Raw genomic sequence first — 18,032 nt, forward strand, 5'->3', positions numbered from 1 at the left:
GACCGCCAGCTGTGCACCACAGCCTGCCGGCTTCTCCTGCCCGCTCAGCTGCTCCCTGTCACTCCCACTGTGATCCTCCCGCGCTCCACTCAACCTCCGGCAGATGGTTCCGGAAAACCCAGCCTGCAACGGTGAAAGCCGCTCCCCAAGCCTTTGTTTGGGCAGCACTGCAGGCAGAAGCCTGCCTTCTCTCCCTCGGGGCTCTGATTGGAATCTGTTGGATGTGGAAGGTGTAGATCTGAATGACAGAGGGCATTTTCCACAGATGGGCTGTGGAGAGCTGGACATTAGCAGCCCTGTAGGACACAGGAGCCAAGGAAAGACTTTTTCTTGGACACTGAAGACAGCAATTGCCCAGGTGTGCGATGAGGCGAAACTGTGCACAGGCTCTTGTGTGTTCCTCCATAAAGGGGCAGCCCCACTCATAATGAGCCCCCAGCATAATACCTGCATCCTCCCTCCTCCAGCAAAGCCCTCACTCTCTGGGGCCAGGGCTCACCAAGATCTGCTTCCCTGCCTTACTCCCTAGGGAAGCTAGAGTGGACGTGTGCATTGCAGTAGTCAAGATGGCTCCAATGTTTCATTGTTACAAGAAGCAATTTTGATGAAGTTTTGGAGGGTACATTTTTGCGTTCACCTTTAACTGTTTCCTTTGTACATATTCTCTAGAAGAGGCAATGCTTGGACAGAGGCACTTTAAAACGTTTTGTCAGGGCCCAGCACTGTGGTGCCGCCTGCAGTGCTGGCATCCTATATGGGCACCGGTTCGAGTCCCGGCTGCTCCACTTCCCATCCAGCTCTCTGCTGTGGCCTGGGAAAGCAGTGGAAGATGGCCCAAGTCCTTGGGCCCCTGCACCTGCGTGGGAGACCTGGAAGAAACTCCTGGCTCTTGGCTTTGGATTGGCCGTTGTGGCCATGTGGGGAGTGAACCAGCTGATGGAAGACCTCTCTCTCTCTCTCTCTCTCTCTCTCTGCCTCTCCTTCTATCTGTGTAACTCTGACTTTCAAAAACATAGGCAAATCTTTTAAAAAAAGAAAGTTTTGTCATACTACAAGGTATCAATTTACATTGTTTCCCAGTCTTGCATTTTCCCACACCCTTACCAAAGTTGGTACCTGTCACTCCTTCTTATAGTTGTTAATTGGATGTTGGCTGTTCTTAATCTTGAAATTTCTGTATACTAGAGAATTAAAAAAATAAGGTTGAGGGGCCAATACTGTGGGGCAGTAAGTTATGCTGCTGCCATCTGGGGAGTGAACCAGAGGATGGAAGATTCTCTCTCTCTCTCTGTTGCTCTGCCTTTCAAAGTTTGCAGTTTACATATACAAGTTTTAAAATAAGGAGAAATTCTTCTCCAGTTTCTGGGTACAGTGAGTAGCAGGGCTGGTAGGAGATACCCTCCCAGTGTGGAATTCAAGAGGCCTCCAAATCAGTGAAGATAAAGGAAAAATGATGCAATTTAAAAATGAGTGCTGACATCCCTGGTGATGAAAGCATTGTATCAGAATTTTAAACAAATGGTTCTGAGGTGTGTCCTGGGATCTCACCAGCCCAGAGCCTTCTGAGACTTCCCCAAAGGAATAGTGACCAAGATGTGCAATCCTGGACTTGACTCCCGCTAGGGGGAGTCAGGGGCTCCATGCAGTCCTTGGGCAGCTTCCGGTTGCCCACACCTTCTCAGGCTGAAAAGAAACTGAGCCCGAGCCGGGCACATTGCACCCTGTATAGCTCAGCCGCTTTCTGCCACTCTGGTTGATGAGGTGTTCAAAGTCGGCAATGTTGAGCTCTCCCAGGTCCCCATCGTGGGGCTCACCAGACAGGCAGAGAATGTTCTAGTCAACATTGTTTACAGAACAGAAGACATGACAGCTGCACCCTTGGCTGTTCCCCAGGGGGTTGACACAGATGATGCCAGCAGTGAAAACACTGTGGTTCCTCCAGAAACACGTGGAAGTGGCGGGCCCCGCCCCGAGAGCTTTTCAGAACAAAGAACCCGGCAGCCTCTAAAGCCATGCCCCACGGGACACCAGTGAGCTCACTGCTCGCTTTCTGGATGTGGTCAATGGAAGTCCAGCAGCCCTCCGCCGGGAGGGCACGTTTCAGCAAACCAGGAACGAGTCAGGCGGGCAACTTCGGTGGGGACAGCTTCATGCCAGCAAATGGCCTCACTGTGGCCCCTGTCTTCCTGCCAAATGGGATTAAGACCTGAAGGATTAAACTTCCAGCTCCAGCACATGACTGTGGCCTCAAGCAGGCAAGCTGTGACTTTTTCTTAGCAACCAGCGGCCCATCTATTCCACTGCGGGTGAGGAGCACGTTCAGTCCACAGATGCAGACGAGCTGGGTCTGATTGGGAAACGGAGATGCTTTCCAACTGGGTCTATTTTTACTGTGCTGTTGTCTCCGGCTGGGCACGTGTATGGTCAGGTGACTTCTAGCAAGTAGGTTTCTTCTATAAAAAGTCGCAGGCGACATCCTTTTGCAACTTACTGCTTTTTTTTATTTTTTTGTATTTTTGTTTTTGATGCTCAAAAGGAGACGTGCAATTGACAGGGATATAAATTAGGATGGAATTTCTTGAAGAATTACAGATAAGCTCATTACAGCATCAGCATAGGTAGCATTGGAAGAGTGTCGCTTCAACGATGCGCAGAACTTTCTGTTCCTGATGTGCTTCCTGCTGCGAGATGGATGAGCAGGGCTAGGGCCCGAGTCCCAGCACCTGCCGAGAACCCTGCCGACCTCTGGCAGGTTTGGTTTCCCCCTGGGTTGTGCAGCGTTCCCTTCAGAAGCGCACTTCCCTTCACCTCCTTTGCCTGCTGCCCAAAGTGGGCTCATGTGAACATGGGATGCCGGAGTGGTAACCTCAAGGGGTAAAGAGAGGAAGAAAGGTTACTGCACTTTGTACAAAACAGGTACATTCGTATGTTTAATAAAACAGTTCTACTATTGCAGGACATTAAGAAAGAGACACACAGACAGACAGACAGACAGACAGGATTTGACTTAAGTGCCGCACAGCTGCACCCCTGCCTCCCTCCTTGCCCTGGTAAGCAGGATTCTAGCTGTTAAATGGACCCTTAGCCACATCAGCCGAAGCCACTTGCTCTAATCCTTTGATGTAAACAAAAAGATTTATGTATTTGAAAGGCAGAGAGAGAGAGAGAGAGTGAGAGAGAGAGAGAGAGAGATCTGCTGGTTTACTCCACAAAAGGCTGCAATACTCAGGCCTGGGCCAGGCCAAAGCCAGGAGCCAGGAGGTTCATCCTGGTCTCCCACATGTGTGGCAAGGGCCAAAGCCCTTGAGCCATCTTCTGCTGCCTCCCAGGCACATTAGCAGGGAGCTGGAATGGAAGCAGAATAACCAAGATTCGAACCAGTACTTGGTATGGGATGCTGGTGTTGAAGAGGCCTCACCCGCTGTACCATAATGCTGCCATTTAATCCTTTCATTAATTTTTTTTGAGTATTTGAGATGCAGACACACACACACACACAGGGAGGTGGGTGTGGGCAGGGGGAAGAAAGGAGAGACAAACAGAACTCTCATGCTCTGGTTTACTGCACAGATGTCTGCAACGGCCAGGGCTGGGCCAGGTCAAAGCCGGGAGTTGAGAACCTAATCCAAGTTTTTAATTAATTAATTAATTAATTTTTTTTTTGACAGGCAGAGTGGCCAGTGAGAGAGAGAGACAGAGAGAAAGGTCTTCCTTTGCCGTTGGTTCACCCTCCAATGGCCACCGCGGCGGGCGTGCTGCGGCCAGCGCACCGCACTGATCCGAAGCCAGGAGCCAGGTGCTTCTCCTGGTCTCCCATGGGGTGCAGGGCCCAAGCACTTGGGCCATCCTCCACTGCACTCCCTGGCCACAGCAGAGAGCTGGCCTGGAAGAGGGGCAACCAGGACAGAATCCGGTGCCCCGACCGGGACTAGAACCCCAAGTTTTTATTTTTATTTTTATTTTTTTTACTTTTATTTAATGAATATAAATTTCCAAAGTACAGCTTATGGATTACAATGGCTTCCCCCCCCCCCATAACTTCCCTCCCACCCGCAACCCTCCCCTTTCCCGATCCCTCTCCCCTTCCATTCACATCAAGATTCATTTTAAATTCTCTTTATATACAGAAGATCAGTTTAGTATATATTAAGTAAAGATTTCAACAGTTTGCCCCCACATGCCAACATAAAGTGAAAAAATACTGTTGGAGTACTAGTTATAGCATTAAATAACAGTGTACAGCATATTAAAGACAGAGATCCTACATGATATTATTTTAAAAATTGATTAATTTTGTATGCAATTTCCAATTTAACACCAGGCTTTTTTTTTTTTCATTTTCAATTATCTTTATATACAGAAGATCGATTCAGTATATACTAAGTAAAGATTTCATCAGTTTGCCATCAAAGAAGGAGGTACCTTTCTCTGAAGGGAAGAGAGAACTTCCACTTTGACTATGACCCTGTCGGAATAAGATCAAAGCCGGCGAACCCTAAAGGCTTCCATAGCCTTGGCAACTCATGACTAGAGCCTAGGGAGATTACTGACGCCATAAACAAGAGTGTCAAATTGTTAAATCAACAACAGGAGTCACTGTGTACTTATGTCTCATGTTGGATCTGTTCTTAATGTGTTGTCCAATGTGAAGTGATGCTATAACTAGTACTGAAACAGTATTTTTACACTTTGTGTGTCTGTGTGGGTGCAAACTGATAGAACCCCAAGTTTTGACTCAAGCCATCACCACTGCATCTCAGGGACTAACAGGAAGCTGGAGTCAGGAGCCAGAGCTAGGAAGCCACCCCAGTACTCTGACGTGGGATGCAGGCTTCTTAATGGTATCTTAGCCACGAGGCTGAACACCTGCCCTAAGCCCTTCACTTGATAGTTTCACACTGCACTTCAGTGATATACCCCATCATATAACACAACAGTTTTTGGTTCTATATCCCAGGATAAGAGGGGCCAGGACCCCAAGGTCTATCCACAAATCCGAGTGGGGTTTCACACTCCTGAGTGTCACTGGGATTTCCTTGCGTGTGGAGCCTTCCTTCCAGAGAGTTCTGGGCCCCTGGCCCTTCCTCACAGTGGCTTCACTGAGTGGCAGTGCTGGAGGGCTTCACAGGGAAGCAAGTCTGGGAGTGACCAGGCGGATGGCCGTTCCCTGTGGCCCAGTGTACCCTGCGCCATCAGAAACCATGAGGCGGTGCCTGATTGTCTCTGGCCTTGGCCGTGGACTCAGTGCCACACTGTGAGCCAGGCTGACTCTCCACTTCCTGAGCACTGAGACAGAGCCTTCTAACCCTGCTCTCTGACAGTCACCGTTAGTCCCAAATGCCTGCTATTGTTTGTTTATTTTTAATTTTTTTTCCTTTATTTATTTATTTTTAATTTGCCAGGTAGAGTTATAGACAGTGAGAGAGAGACAGAGAGAAAGGTCTTCCTTCTGTTGGTTCACTCCCCAGATGGCCTCTATGGCCCGCACACTGCGCCGATCCAAAGCCAGAAGCCAGGTGCTTCCTCCTGGTCTCCCATGCGGGTGCATGGGCCCAAGCACTTGGGCCATCCTCCACTGCACTCCCAGGACACAGCAGAGAGCTGGACTGGAAGAGGAGCAGCCAGGACTAGAACCAGCACCCATATGGGATGCCAGCGCTGCAGGTGGAGGATTAACTAAGTGAGCCACGGTGCCAGCCTCTTTTTAAATAATAAATAAATAAATAAAATTTTAAATTTATTTCATTTTAGTTGAAAAGGTGAGAGAAATCTCCCATCTAGTGGTTCCCTCCCCAAATGCCTGCAACTGCCAGGGCTGGGCCAGGCGGAAGCCAGGAGCCTGGAGCTCCATCTGGGTCCTTCTTGGGGCTGGCAGGGACCACGTGTTTGAGTCGTCATCTGCTGTCTCCCACACTGTACACAGGAAGGCAGCTGGATGAGATGCCAAGCAGCTAGGGCTTGAGCCAGGCACTCCAGTACAGTAACCAAGACTCTCAGACTCCACTGATGTCACCACTGTGTCACACGCCCACTCGAATGCCTGTCTCGCAAGCTTTCCTGGGAGCACCAGCCGTGCACAGTGCCTCTTTTCCTTCTGCAAAATGTAGGGTCCATCCCCGATCTTTCCTTCTCTAAAACGTTATCAGGCCCCGTGAGTGCTGTATTTACTGAATTTAAATGAATCCTGCCGGGGTGGCTATTTGGCCTAGTGGTTAAGTCCTCAGTTGGGAGGCCTGCATCTCATGTGTACAAGTGTCTGGGTTCCAGTCCAGGTCCTACGGCAGCTTCCAGCTTCCTGTTAGTACGCTCAGGGAGACAGCAGGTGACGGCTCAAGTAGTCGGGTTCCTGCCCCCACATGGGTAACCCAAATTGAGTTCCAGCCTTTGAGGGCATTTGGGGATGGGAGCCTGCTCACTCTGTCTCACTTCCTCCCTCTCTCTGCCTTTCAAATAAAATACATTTTAAAAACTGGTTCTTGCCCTTAAATAAGGACAGTGCTTTATTATTATTATTTTTTACTTAAGAGTTTATTTACTCATGTAGTAGATTGATTTTTCTTATTTAACAGGGAGAAAGAAGTACTGTCCAAAACAGAGGGGTGGGCACCGTGGTGCAGCAGGTGCAGCCACGCCTGGGACTCCCGCATCGCGTATCAGAGTGCCTGGTTCCAGTCCTGCCTCCTCTGTTCCTATCCAGGCCCCTGCTAATGCATCCTGCGAGGCAGCACACCATCTCCCAGGTGCTTGGGTCCCCACCGCCCATGTGGGAGACCCGGATGGAGTTCCTGGCTTCTGGCTTCAGCCTGGCCCAACCAGAGCTGTTGTGAGCATTTGGGGAAGAGAATCAGCGGATCGAAGCACTCTTGCTTTCTCTTTCAATCAAACAAAAAATTGCTGTACAAAACAGACACTTAAGACTCCAACAAGTAAGACAATGAACCATTTATAATTAAGCTGGGGGAAAAATATGAACTGATATATGGGGGCAGTGCAAGTGTGGTTATGAATCAACTGTTATGTACGTATAACCCCATCTTAACAATGAAACCTGAAGTCACTGCAAATGGGGTGTTCAGTGTTCTGGGGCTGGACCCAGGTTTCAAAGATACGCCTGTGTGTGAACCATCTGCCAGCTACGTATCTGGGCCATGTATTTGGGAACGTCAAAAGTTCGTGGAAAACGGAATGAAAAGAGAAGTGTAACAAGGGAGGAGACACGACGAAAAGGCTACGCATAGATTTCAGAACTTTATTTTTTGCACCAAAATAACTTATTTTTTAATTCCAATTATGCACGATTTTTTTTTTAAGTTCCTTGGGATGGACCCGGTAAAAATCGGGGAGTAAGAGCACAGCACAGCAGCAGCAGGGGTTGTCTGGGGATTTTTTTTCAACTATCATTTTCTTCCATATGACGACTGATTTTCCTCAGATTTTATATATATATATATATACACACACACACACACACACAAAATGTTGCCCCTTCAAGCTTACGGAGTTTTTTCCCTGGCAGTTTCTTCCCGCCTTTGCGGACCGGAGCGGGGGGCGCCCGGCCCACACCCCGCCTTCGAGCGCCCGCGGGCACCGCCGCCGCCGCGCCGCACCCGCGGCCGCCGCCATGTTGCGCCGCGCTCAGGGGCTCCGTGTCCCCCAGAGCCCGGAGTCTTTTCGTTCCGGGGGTCCCCTGTTCCGGGGGTCCCCTCGTCCTCCCGCGCCCGAGCCCACAGCCTCCCCCAAGCCGCGGAAGAAGCCGAGCCCCGGCCGCCGCTCCTCCCGCCTCGGCCGCCTCCGAGGCGGACGTTCGTGCGCGGCCGAGCCGCTGAGCCTCCGCAGCTCCGCCCGGGAACCTGCGCCACAGCTCCGGAGGGAGCGCGCGGGCCGCTCGCACCTTCTCGGCCGCGGGCGGCGGCGGCGAAGCGAGGCCTTTAACGACGCAGAGCCCTGCGCTTGCTGTGACCTCGTGGCGCAATGGTAGCGCGTCTGACTCCAGATCAGAAGGTTGCGTGTTCAAGTCACGTCGGGGTCAAAGTCGGTTTTTTTCCTTGCCCACTCCGGAGGAATGGAATGAATACAAACAAAGTCCGTTAATGAGAAATTTGGGCGTTAACAGCCGAGATCTGTGGCGAGAGGCAGGGAAAATAGTGCTCCTTTTTCCAGAAGAAGTTTCTTTCTGTTAACCCCCAGGGGGTCCTGTTAAGCCGCAGAGTGACCTCAAGGCCACGCCCTCTTCCCCTTCCAAGTCTCCTGTGTCTGGTGTTGGGGGGTGTCTCCCATTTTTTCTTGGTCCACTTTAAGGGGCCCCTGGTCTCTCGGGGGTTCATTTCCCTCACGCCTGGATTGCTACCCCACTCTTGGAAGGTCGGATATTCACTTCATTACTATGTATAAGTACTTTTGGTTTTTCACTCTACTTGTCCGTCAGTAGATGGATGTATGGAAAAAAGTCAAGTTGCAGAGAATGCTTACTCACTCCAATATGTTAACACTGCTAGAGCACCCGTATTCAAGCTCCTTGGTACAGAGAGTTTTACAGATTTTTGGAATTTTGCATGCACATAACGAGCCGTCTCTGGAGTAGGACCCAAGTTGAAATGCCAAATTTATGTTTCATATGCTGTTTCCACATAGCCTGAAGTTGATATTTTTTTTTAAAAAAATATTTATTTTGAAAGTCAGAGTTCTATATCTAGAGAGAGATCTTCCATATGTTGGTTCACTCCCTAGTTGGCAACACTGCCGGTGCTGGGTCAGGCCAAAGCCAGAAGCCTGGAGCTGCATTCAGGTCTCCCACTTGGGTGTCAGGGGCCCAAGCACTTGGGCCATCTTCTGCTTTGTTCCCAGGCCATCAGCAGGGAACTGGCTTGGAAGTGGAGCAGCCAGGACTTGAACCGGTGCCCACATGGAATGGTCTACTTGCTCCGCCACAACGCAGCCCTATGGTGATTTAATATGCTGTTTGTAGTTTGCATTTTGAGGGAGACTCATGTGCGGTCAGGCGTGGAATTTTCCACTTTTGGTGTCATGGAGGCACATTCTCCCTTTTTCTGTTTTTTTTTTTTTTTTTTTCCCTTTTACTTCTGTTATTTATTTTATTTTATTTTATTTATTTATTTATTGAAAGAGACAGGCTGAGAGGGCTCTTCCATCTTCTGGTTGACTTCCGAAATGTCTACAATGACTGCGACTGGGCCAGGTTAAAGTCGAGAGCTGGGAATTTCATCCTGGTCTCCCTGGCAGCCACCTGCTGCCTCCTGGGGGTGCACATTTAAAGGGGGGCTGGAATTTGGAGGGAGCAGGACCAGGACTGTAGTTTAGGCATTCCTATGTGGCTGACCCAAGCAGTCTTTTTTTTTTTTTTTTTTTTTTTTTTTAAAGATGTATGTATTCATTTGAAAGGTGACAGAGAGGCCACAAGAGCTGGGACTGGGCCATGCCAAAGCCAGGAGCCAGGAGCTTCATCTGGGTTTCCCTCACGGATGGTAGAGGCCCAAGGGCTTGGGCCATCATCTGCTGGTTTCCTTGGCAAATAAGCAGGGAGCTGAATTGGAAAAGGAGCAGCTCAGACTTGAACCAGCGCCAATACCGGTACCCCCCCCCCCTTATTTATTTATTTATTTTTGAAAGGCAGTGTGACATAAAGACCAAGCAGCATCTTTTTTTTTTTTTTTTTTTTTAAGATTTATTTATTTGATAGGGCCAGAGCTGTGGCGCAGCGGGTTAAAGCCCTGGCCTGAAGCCACCGCCTGCAGTGCTGGCATCCCATATGGGCGCTGGTTCTAGTCCTGGCTGCTCCACTTCCGATCCAGCTCTCTGCTATGGCCTGGGAAAGCAGTAAAGGATAGCCCAAGTCCTTGGGCCCTGGCACCCGCGTGGGAGACCCGGAAGAAGCTTCTGGCTCCTGGCTTTGGACTGGCACAGCTCCGGCCGTTGCAGCCATCTGGGGAGTGAACCAGCAGATGGAAGACCTCTCTCTCTGTCTCTACCTCTCTCTGTAACTCTGTCTTTCAAATAAATAAAATAAATCTTTTTTTTTTTATTTGACAGATAGAGTTAGATAGTGAGAGAAAGAGAGACAAAGAGAAAGGTCTTCCCTCTGTTGGTTCACCCCCCAAATGGCCGCTACGGCCAGAGCTACACCGATCTGAAGCCAGGAGTATCCCCTGGTCTCCCATGCGGGTGTAGGGCTCAAGCACTTGGGCCATCCTCCACTGCCTTCCTGGGCCACAGCAGAGAGCTAGACTGGAAGAGGAGCAACCGGGACTAGAACCCAGCGCCCATATGGGATGCTGGTGCCGCAGGCAGAGGATGAACCAAGTGAGCCATGGCGCCGGCCCCCAATAAAATAAATCTTAAAAGAAAAAGATTATTTGAGAGGCAGAGTTAGAGAGACAGAGAGAGACAGAGATCTTCCACTCCCCAAATGGCCACAGTGGCCGGAGCTGGGCTGACCTGAAGCCAGGAGCTTCTTTTGGGTCTCCCACGTGAGTACTGGGGCCTGGGTACTTGGGCCATCTTCGCTGCTTCTCTCCAGGCTCATTAGCGCGCAGCTGGTTCAGAAGAGGAGGAGCCGGGACTCAAACCAGTGCTCATATGGGATGCTGGCACTGAGGACAGTGGCTCTACCAGCTACACCACAGAGCCAGCCCCCAAGCAGTGTCTTAACTACTGTGCCAAACACCCACCCCAGAGTCTCCCTTTAAAAAAATAAATATAGTCATTGTTATTCATAGAGTCTAATGTTATGAAACATGGATCCAGGCCAGAATTCACTCCACCTGCCTGATCCAAAACCCTCAATCAGGAAAGTCGTTCCCCAGGAGAGAAGGGCTCACAGCCAGCAGAAATGGAGCTGAACTCTGAACAAACACATCTTCTAGTTTCCCCGCCGTCCGGGTCAAATCCACTCCCAGTAGCGTTTCCAAGAAAGAGAGAAGGCCATGGGAGTGCCAAACAGCAACACTGGTAAAGCTCCTGGCTCCAGTTAGGCAACCCTTCCTACAGGCTCTGTTGTCCCTGGCGCTGGAAACACAGCCAGGTCACTCCCCCACAGGCTCTATCTCCGGAGACCTGGTGTCCTGCAGGACCCCTGCGTCACAGTCACATGGGACAAGCTGCAGGTGGCCAGTGGGGTCTCACGGCCAGGCGCTGTCGTCCTGGGCCGTCACGCCCCAGCGGCGCTCCCAGAGGCTGGGCCACTCCCTGCCTCTGTGCCTGCCCAAGGCCGCCAGCCCCGGAAGCCCAGCACAGAACAAGTCCAGCAGCAGCCGCGGCCTCAGACGCTGCAGCTGTGGCCGTTTCTACTGCCCTGAAGTTATTTAGATTTCCAAGGCTGAGCGACTCCCCAACTCTGGTCCAGCTTCTAGTCGCTCGGGTCTGCGATTCTGCGCCCTATGAATTCGAACCCTCAACAGCTTCCACGGCTCAGGCCTCGCCCTTGTTGGGAATCGCCTGGGTCTGGGTTTTAGATTTTGGGGGAGAAGAGAGCAGAGAACAGGTCAGCCACCCTCGGCGCACCAGCAGAGGGCGCAAATGGCAAACCTAGACAAAACGGGACGACTGCCCACGCGGCCTTTCTCTGGGAGCTGCTGACCGCTCTTGCTTCGGTAGCCCCCGAAAGAATTTCTGGAAAACTCTGTAACCTCTGCACATGTATTAAAAGTGCACCTAACCTTTTCACCGCAACTTAAAAATTGTTGCGAGTGCTGGTAAATTGCAAGTAGCAACATTTTTAAAATAATACCGTTATGTCATTCTTTCGAATATATCCAATAAAATGTATATATAATAATTGGATCCTCTGTCATTTATCCTCTAAAAAAATACAAGAACAAGCTCTTCTTTAATAGACAATTTGGGGGGACTTTCAAATAAACTTTCCTCAACTTCTGCAGGATGCAGGGACCTCAGTTAAACAGAAGGGGGAGAATCATTGGCTGACAGCAGACTCCCCAGGAGACGCTACAGGAATTGCCTTCCGGGACACGTGCCTCAGCCGGAGCCACCACGTGGCACTCCGCAGAGCCTCCCTAGGTGTGGGTCCTGCAGGCAGAGCTAAGGCTGTTGGGGGAGGGCTGCAGATAGCACTCAGCTGACCAGCGAGCTGCCCGCCCTTCAGGGACGCTCAGAAATGATGTGGGGGGGGGGCAGCGCAGGGCAGTGCCCTCCAGACGTGTCCATGTCACAATCCCCAGAACTGGGAGAAGTGTCACATGGCCAAGCAAAGGGGATCTGGGCTGCAGATGGAATTAAGGGTGCTCATCAGGTGACGGAAATGATAGTAGGTTATCTGGGTGGGCTTCGTGTAGTGGCTGAACTCCTTAGCAGGGGGAAGAGGGGGATGGGTGGGGCCAGGGAGGAGAGAGTTGTAGCGACCACAGGCTGAGACGGCTCAACCCGTGTTGCCAGCTTTGATGTTGGAGGAAGGGGCCACGAGCCTAGGGATGGGGGTGCGTTAGAAGCCAGGAAGGCCAGTGAGATAAATTGTGATGGAGAACTTCCAGCAAGGGATGTAGCTAGCCCTGCCGACACCTTGACTGTAGTCCACCTGTCTCCATTTTGGATCCCTGACCTCTGGAAGTGTGACACATCGGTCTCGTTTCACATTATGTTTGAGGTAATAGAAAACGAATGCAAATAGCAAGGTCTCCATCACGGAAATGTTAGGACGATTTGCTGTGGTCACCAAGGATGCACAGATGCATCTAGGCCACCTCCAAGGCCCCTTAGAATGGGGTGATTAATGATGGCGTTAACAGCAACGGCTTATGGGGCCCAGTGCTGTGGCGTAGCAGGTAAAGCCGCCGCCTGTGGCATCCCCTATAGGTGCCGGTTCCTGTCCCAGCTGCTCCTCTTCTGATCCAGCTCCCTGCTAATGCTCCTGGGAAAGCAGCAGAGGATGGCCCATGGTGGTTGGACCCCTGCACCAATGTGGGAGACTCAGAAGAATCTCCTGGCTCCTGGTTTTGGATTGGCCCAGCTCTGGCCATTGCAGCCATTTGGGGAGTGAATCAGCAGATGGGAGACCTTTCTCTGTCTCTCCTTCTTTGTGTCTGCAACTTTGCATCTCAAATAAATAAATAAATAAAATTAAAAAAAAAACAACACAACACCCTATATTTGCATAAATTGATAGAGATTGCAGTGCAATTTTTTAAAAAGATTTTTTATGCATTTGAAAGTCAGAGTTACACACAGAGAGAAGAAGAGGCAGAGAGAGAGAAAGAGAGAGAGGTCTTCCATCCGCTGGTTCACTCCCCAAATGGCCGCAATGGCTGGAGCTGTGCCTATCTGAAGCCAGGATCCAGGAGATTCTTCTGGGTCTCCCACGTGGGTGCAGGAGCCCAAGGACTTGGGCCATCTTCTACTGCTGTCCCAGGCCATAGCAGGGAGCTGGATCGGAAGTGGAGCAGCTGGGACTCGAACTGTCGCCCATATGAGATGCTATGCCACAGTGCTGGCCCCTGAAGTGCAATTTTATACACCTGTTTTCTTTTTTAAAGATTTTTAAATTTATTTATTTGACAGGTAGAGTTGCAGACAGAGAGAGAGAGACAGAGAGAAAGGTCTTCCTTCCGTTGGTTCACCCCCCAGATGGCTGCCACGGCCGGTGCGCTGCACTGATCTGAAGCCAGGAGCCAAGTGCTTCCTTCTGGTCTCCCATGGGGTGCAGGGCCCAAGGACCTGGGCCATCCTCCACTGCCCTCCCGGGCCACAGCAGAGAGCTGGACTGGAAAAGGAGCAACTGGGACTAGAACCTGGTGCCCATATGGGATGCCAGTGCCGCAGGTGGGGGACTAACCAAGCGAGCCACGGAGCCGGGCCCTATATACCTGTTTCCCTCTTGTACCCCCAATGAGCTTATTAATACAGAGCAGCTGGGAATTGTCATCACTTGGTGGTGAGAAGTCAAGGTTCAAGGTAAGGTGCCCGGTCCCAGGTGACACATCTGGGAGTGTGCTAGTGGGCAGGGAGGCTTTGCCATCTAGATGGCTGGGGGGAGTGTTCCAGTCTGGGGGCGGGGATTAGAGAACATTTCTCTGACCTCCTGCACGGGGCTGTGGACTTCCACTAAGCACACCCATCAGACACTTGGTTGTCTGCTCTGAGTCCATTCAGCTCCCATTCTGTGCTAACCAAGCCAAAGGAACATCTCTTAACAAAGAACCAGCTCTTTGGTTTTATAGAGGCGACAGAACCTGGTTCTACCCCTTTGAGTTGGACTGAGTCTGTAAAATAAAGTGACAATGGATTAACAGGAGAGAAGACACGCAAGACCCCCGGGGCCGCAGGAAGGGCAGACATGCAGAGGACCAGATGGTTGAAGCTTAAGTATCTTTTCCTTCCGGGAGACAGTGAGGAGGGGGCTACAGGCACTTTTAGGGGAGATGAATCGGCCTGAAGAACAGATGCTGCGTGGGACGAAGTTTGCCCCGCCTCTGGGTGTGATTTCAATTTGCCTGTGAGCAGACTTGTGGTGGGTCCAACCTTTGGGGAGGTGGGGGAACTTCAGAGGAAGCCCCCTCCTGTACTTTGGGGGGAGAGGGTAAGTGATGGACAAGGTGGGGGAGGGAGGTCCTCCTTTAGGTCAGGGCATTCAGCATGCCCGTGTCAGGCCTTGGGGTATCACTTTCTGAGCCCTGACAGTTTTGTTGATTTTCCGTTTCCAGTTTCATTTGCTTCTTCGGTTTGCTTTGGATTTAGTTTGCTCTTCTTTTTCTGGTTTGTTAAGGTGGCAGCTCTGATGAATGGTTTTAGATCTCCCTCTAATATATACGTTCTGTGAGACCCGAGCCTGAATCAAGGTGTAACTATTTTAAATTAGGCCTCCATCTTGTAACTCGGGCCTGACCAGGCCCTGAACCCTAAGCCAAAAGTAAATAAATGGACTCACCTTGCAATAAACTCTCCTAGCAACAGCCAATTAACAGATAACAGAAATACCTAGAGTCCCTGCTGTCTTCTCAGGGCAGATAAGGTGGTTGATAGCTACCCGAGACCCTGCAGTTCGGCCCGTACACCCCAGCAGCTCGGACCCTGTGCTTCGGCCAATCAATTCAAGAGGCATCAACCCCAAAGCCATCCAACCACCTTTAGCAGGTCCGTTCCCGCCACTGGCTGCGCTAATCAGTTCTAGGAGATGTCCTTTGAATGTCCCGCGGGATGAGATGATTTGCTAAATGGTACCATGATGCATAGAATGTCTCTGAAAACCCTATACAAACCCTGTTAACTGAAGGGTCGGGGCTCTCAACTCAGACCCGCTGCATCGGTGTTGATTGAGAGACCAGGCCGGACCTGCAATAAAACTCTCATGTGCTTTACAGCGGTATCGGCTCCTTGGTGGTCTTTGGGGATGACTGAACTGGGTATAACAATTCAATATTACAAATTTTGCTTTTTTTAAAAAATTTTTTTATTATTTGAAAGGCAGATGATGGTGGGAGAGAGAGAGGTCTCTGCTAGTTCACCCCGTAATTGACCTCAATGGCTGGGGTGATCCAGACTGAAGTCAGGAGGTGGAACTCCATCTGGGTGTCTTGCATGGGTGACAGGCTTCCAAGTCCTTGGGCCATCTCCTGCTGCTCTTTCAGGGGTATTGGCAGGGAGCTGGATCAGAAGCAGAGCAGCTGGGACTCAATCCAGTGCTCTGATATGTGGTGCTGACTTAACCCACCTTAACCCAGAGCATTTTGCCACTATCTGAGGAGTGAACCAGCAGATGGAAGCTCTCTGTCCCTCCTTCTCTCTCTCTGTAACTCTGCCATTCAAATACATAAATAAATCTAAAAAGAAAAATGTGACTGAAGCCCCAAATTCTCCTCTATTACTCTGACACATTCCACAAGCTTTGATGAGGTGTATCTTAATTTTTATGTATTTATGTAGTTCAAAATATTTAAAAACGTGTCTCGTGATTTCTCCTTTGACCCGTGTGTTATTCAGCAGCGCCTACATTGGCATTCGCCAAGTCATCTTCATGGGGTTGATTCTGAATTCCATTCCACTGTGGTCGGAGATCACATCTGGTGTGGCGTTTATGCCTTTGAATGTGTTGCAGTGCGTGTTACGGCGCAGAATGTGGTCGATCTGTGTGAATTCTGCCTTTCAAATAAATAAAAAATAAATATCTAAAATAAATAAATAAATAAGAAAGTCTCAGTAAAGAGACTGCACATGGTGGTTGGTGCAGATGAGGCTCCCGGCTTCGAATCAGCCCAGCTCTGGCCATTGCGGCCATTTGGGGAGTGAACCGGTGGACAGAAGACCTCTCCCTCTCTCCTCTGTGTAACTCTGCGGTTCAAATAAATAAATCTTAAAAATGCTTTGGGTGTGCCTCTGAGAATGCTTCCAGAGGAGAATGGCGTGTGGGTCAGGGATCCCGGGGTGGGGGAGACTGCCTAGGTAGGGCGGGCACCACCGAGTCAGCTGGGGGCCCACGGGGAGGCTGGGAGCAGGAGTAGGCCCTTCCCTGCAGAGCAGGTACATTTTCTATCGCTGCTGCCCTTGGACTTAAAAGTCCCAAATCCTTCATCCTAAGGGCACGGGCACTTGGGCAGAGCCCCTCAGCGAAGAACTGAGGCCTGCACAGTCAGCCTCCCTGGTCCAGCAGCCACTGACTTCCTAGCCCAGATTAATCCTCCGCCTGTGGCGCCGGCACCCCGGGTTCTAGTCCCGGTTGGGGCGCTGGAGTCTGTCCTGGCTGCTCCTCTTCCAGTCCAGTTCTTTGCTCTGGCCCGGGAAGGCAGTGGAGGATGGCCCAAGTGCTTGGGCCCTGCACCTGCATGGGAGGCCAGGAGGAAGCACCTGGCTCCTGGTTTCGGATTGGCACAGCACGCCGGCTGCAACGTGCCGGCTGTAACAGCCACTTGGGGGGGGGGGGGTGAACCAATGGAAGGAAGACCTTTCTCTCTGTTTCTCTCTCTCTCTCTCTCTCTCTCTCACTGTCTAACTCTGCCTATCAAATAAAAAAATTATATTTTGGGGCCAGCGCTGTGGTGCAGTGGGTTAACACCCTGGCCTGAAGTGCCAGCATCCTATATGGGTGCAGGTTCGAGAACTGTCTGCTCCACTTCCAATCTAGCTCTCTGCTATGGCCTAGGAAAGCAGTGGAGGATGGCCTAAGTCTTTGGGCCTCTGCACTCATGTGGGAGACCCAGAGGAGGCTCCTGGCTCCTGGCTTCAGATCAGCATAGCTCCAGCTGTCATGGCCAATTGGGGAATGAACCAGCAGATGGAAGACTCTCTCTCTCTCCCTCTCTGTAACTCTGACTTTTAAATAAATAAATAAATATTTTAAAAATATTTGTATATTTATTTTATATTTGAATAGAGAGAGAGATACACAGAGAGATCTGGTTCATGCCCCATATGCCCACAACAGCTGGGGCTGGACAGCAAGGAACAAGTATTTGAGCCATCACCTGTTGCCTTTCAGTATGTGCTGGGATGGGAAGCGGAGCCGGGACTCAATCCCAGGCACTCCGAGGTGGGGTGCTGTGATCCCAAGGCGTGTCTTCCCCACTGAGCCAAACCCTGCCCTGCACTCAAGCTCTCCGGGACAGAGCCAGCGAAACACAGACCCTGTTTTCTTGGCCAGGGTGACGGATGTTCCAGAGGTGGTCGGGAAGCCTAGGCAGGGCCAGTCAGCTTCTCTCCCCATTTCTTGTTTCATGGTTTGGAGCTATAGGGAAGGGAGAGGGTCTTACTTTCTTGCCTACGGGGTGGGAGGGCACTGGCGGCCACCCTCCCTCGCACCAGAAGAGGGAAGGCGTCACACAGGGTGTGGAGAGGGGAGAACATCAGGCATCTTGTCTCCAAATCCCGGAACCCACACTTCCTGCTCACGGGAGCCAAAAAAATGTCTGCTTCCATTTCCACTGCTTCGGTTGGCTCATTTGCCTGAGAATGAATTTTACCTGGTCCAGCGTTGTTGGGGCAGCGGGTAGAGCTGCCGCCTGCAGCACCGGCATCCCCTATGGAACTCGGTTCAAGTCCCGGCTGCTCCACGTCCGATCCAGCTCTCTGCTAAT

General features: G+C 50.8%; 1 non-coding gene and 1 pseudogene across 1 annotated transcript; both read left to right on the forward strand.

The window, feature by feature from the left end:
• The first annotated feature begins 1,640 nt into the window (after positions 1-1,640).
• Positions 1,641-7,978, forward strand: LOC133746883 (replication protein A 32 kDa subunit-like; annotated as a pseudogene).
• TRNAW-CCA (transfer RNA tryptophan (anticodon CCA)) lies at positions 7,958-8,029 on the forward strand. Its single transcript has one exon. It is a non-coding gene; the product is annotated as a tRNA-Trp (tRNA).
• The last annotated feature ends 10,003 nt before the right edge of the window (positions 8,030-18,032 follow it).

This window comes from Lepus europaeus, chromosome 18 (genome assembly GCF_033115175.1).
Source record: "Lepus europaeus isolate LE1 chromosome 18, mLepTim1.pri, whole genome shotgun sequence".
NCBI lineage: Eukaryota > Metazoa > Chordata > Mammalia > Lagomorpha > Leporidae > Lepus > Lepus europaeus.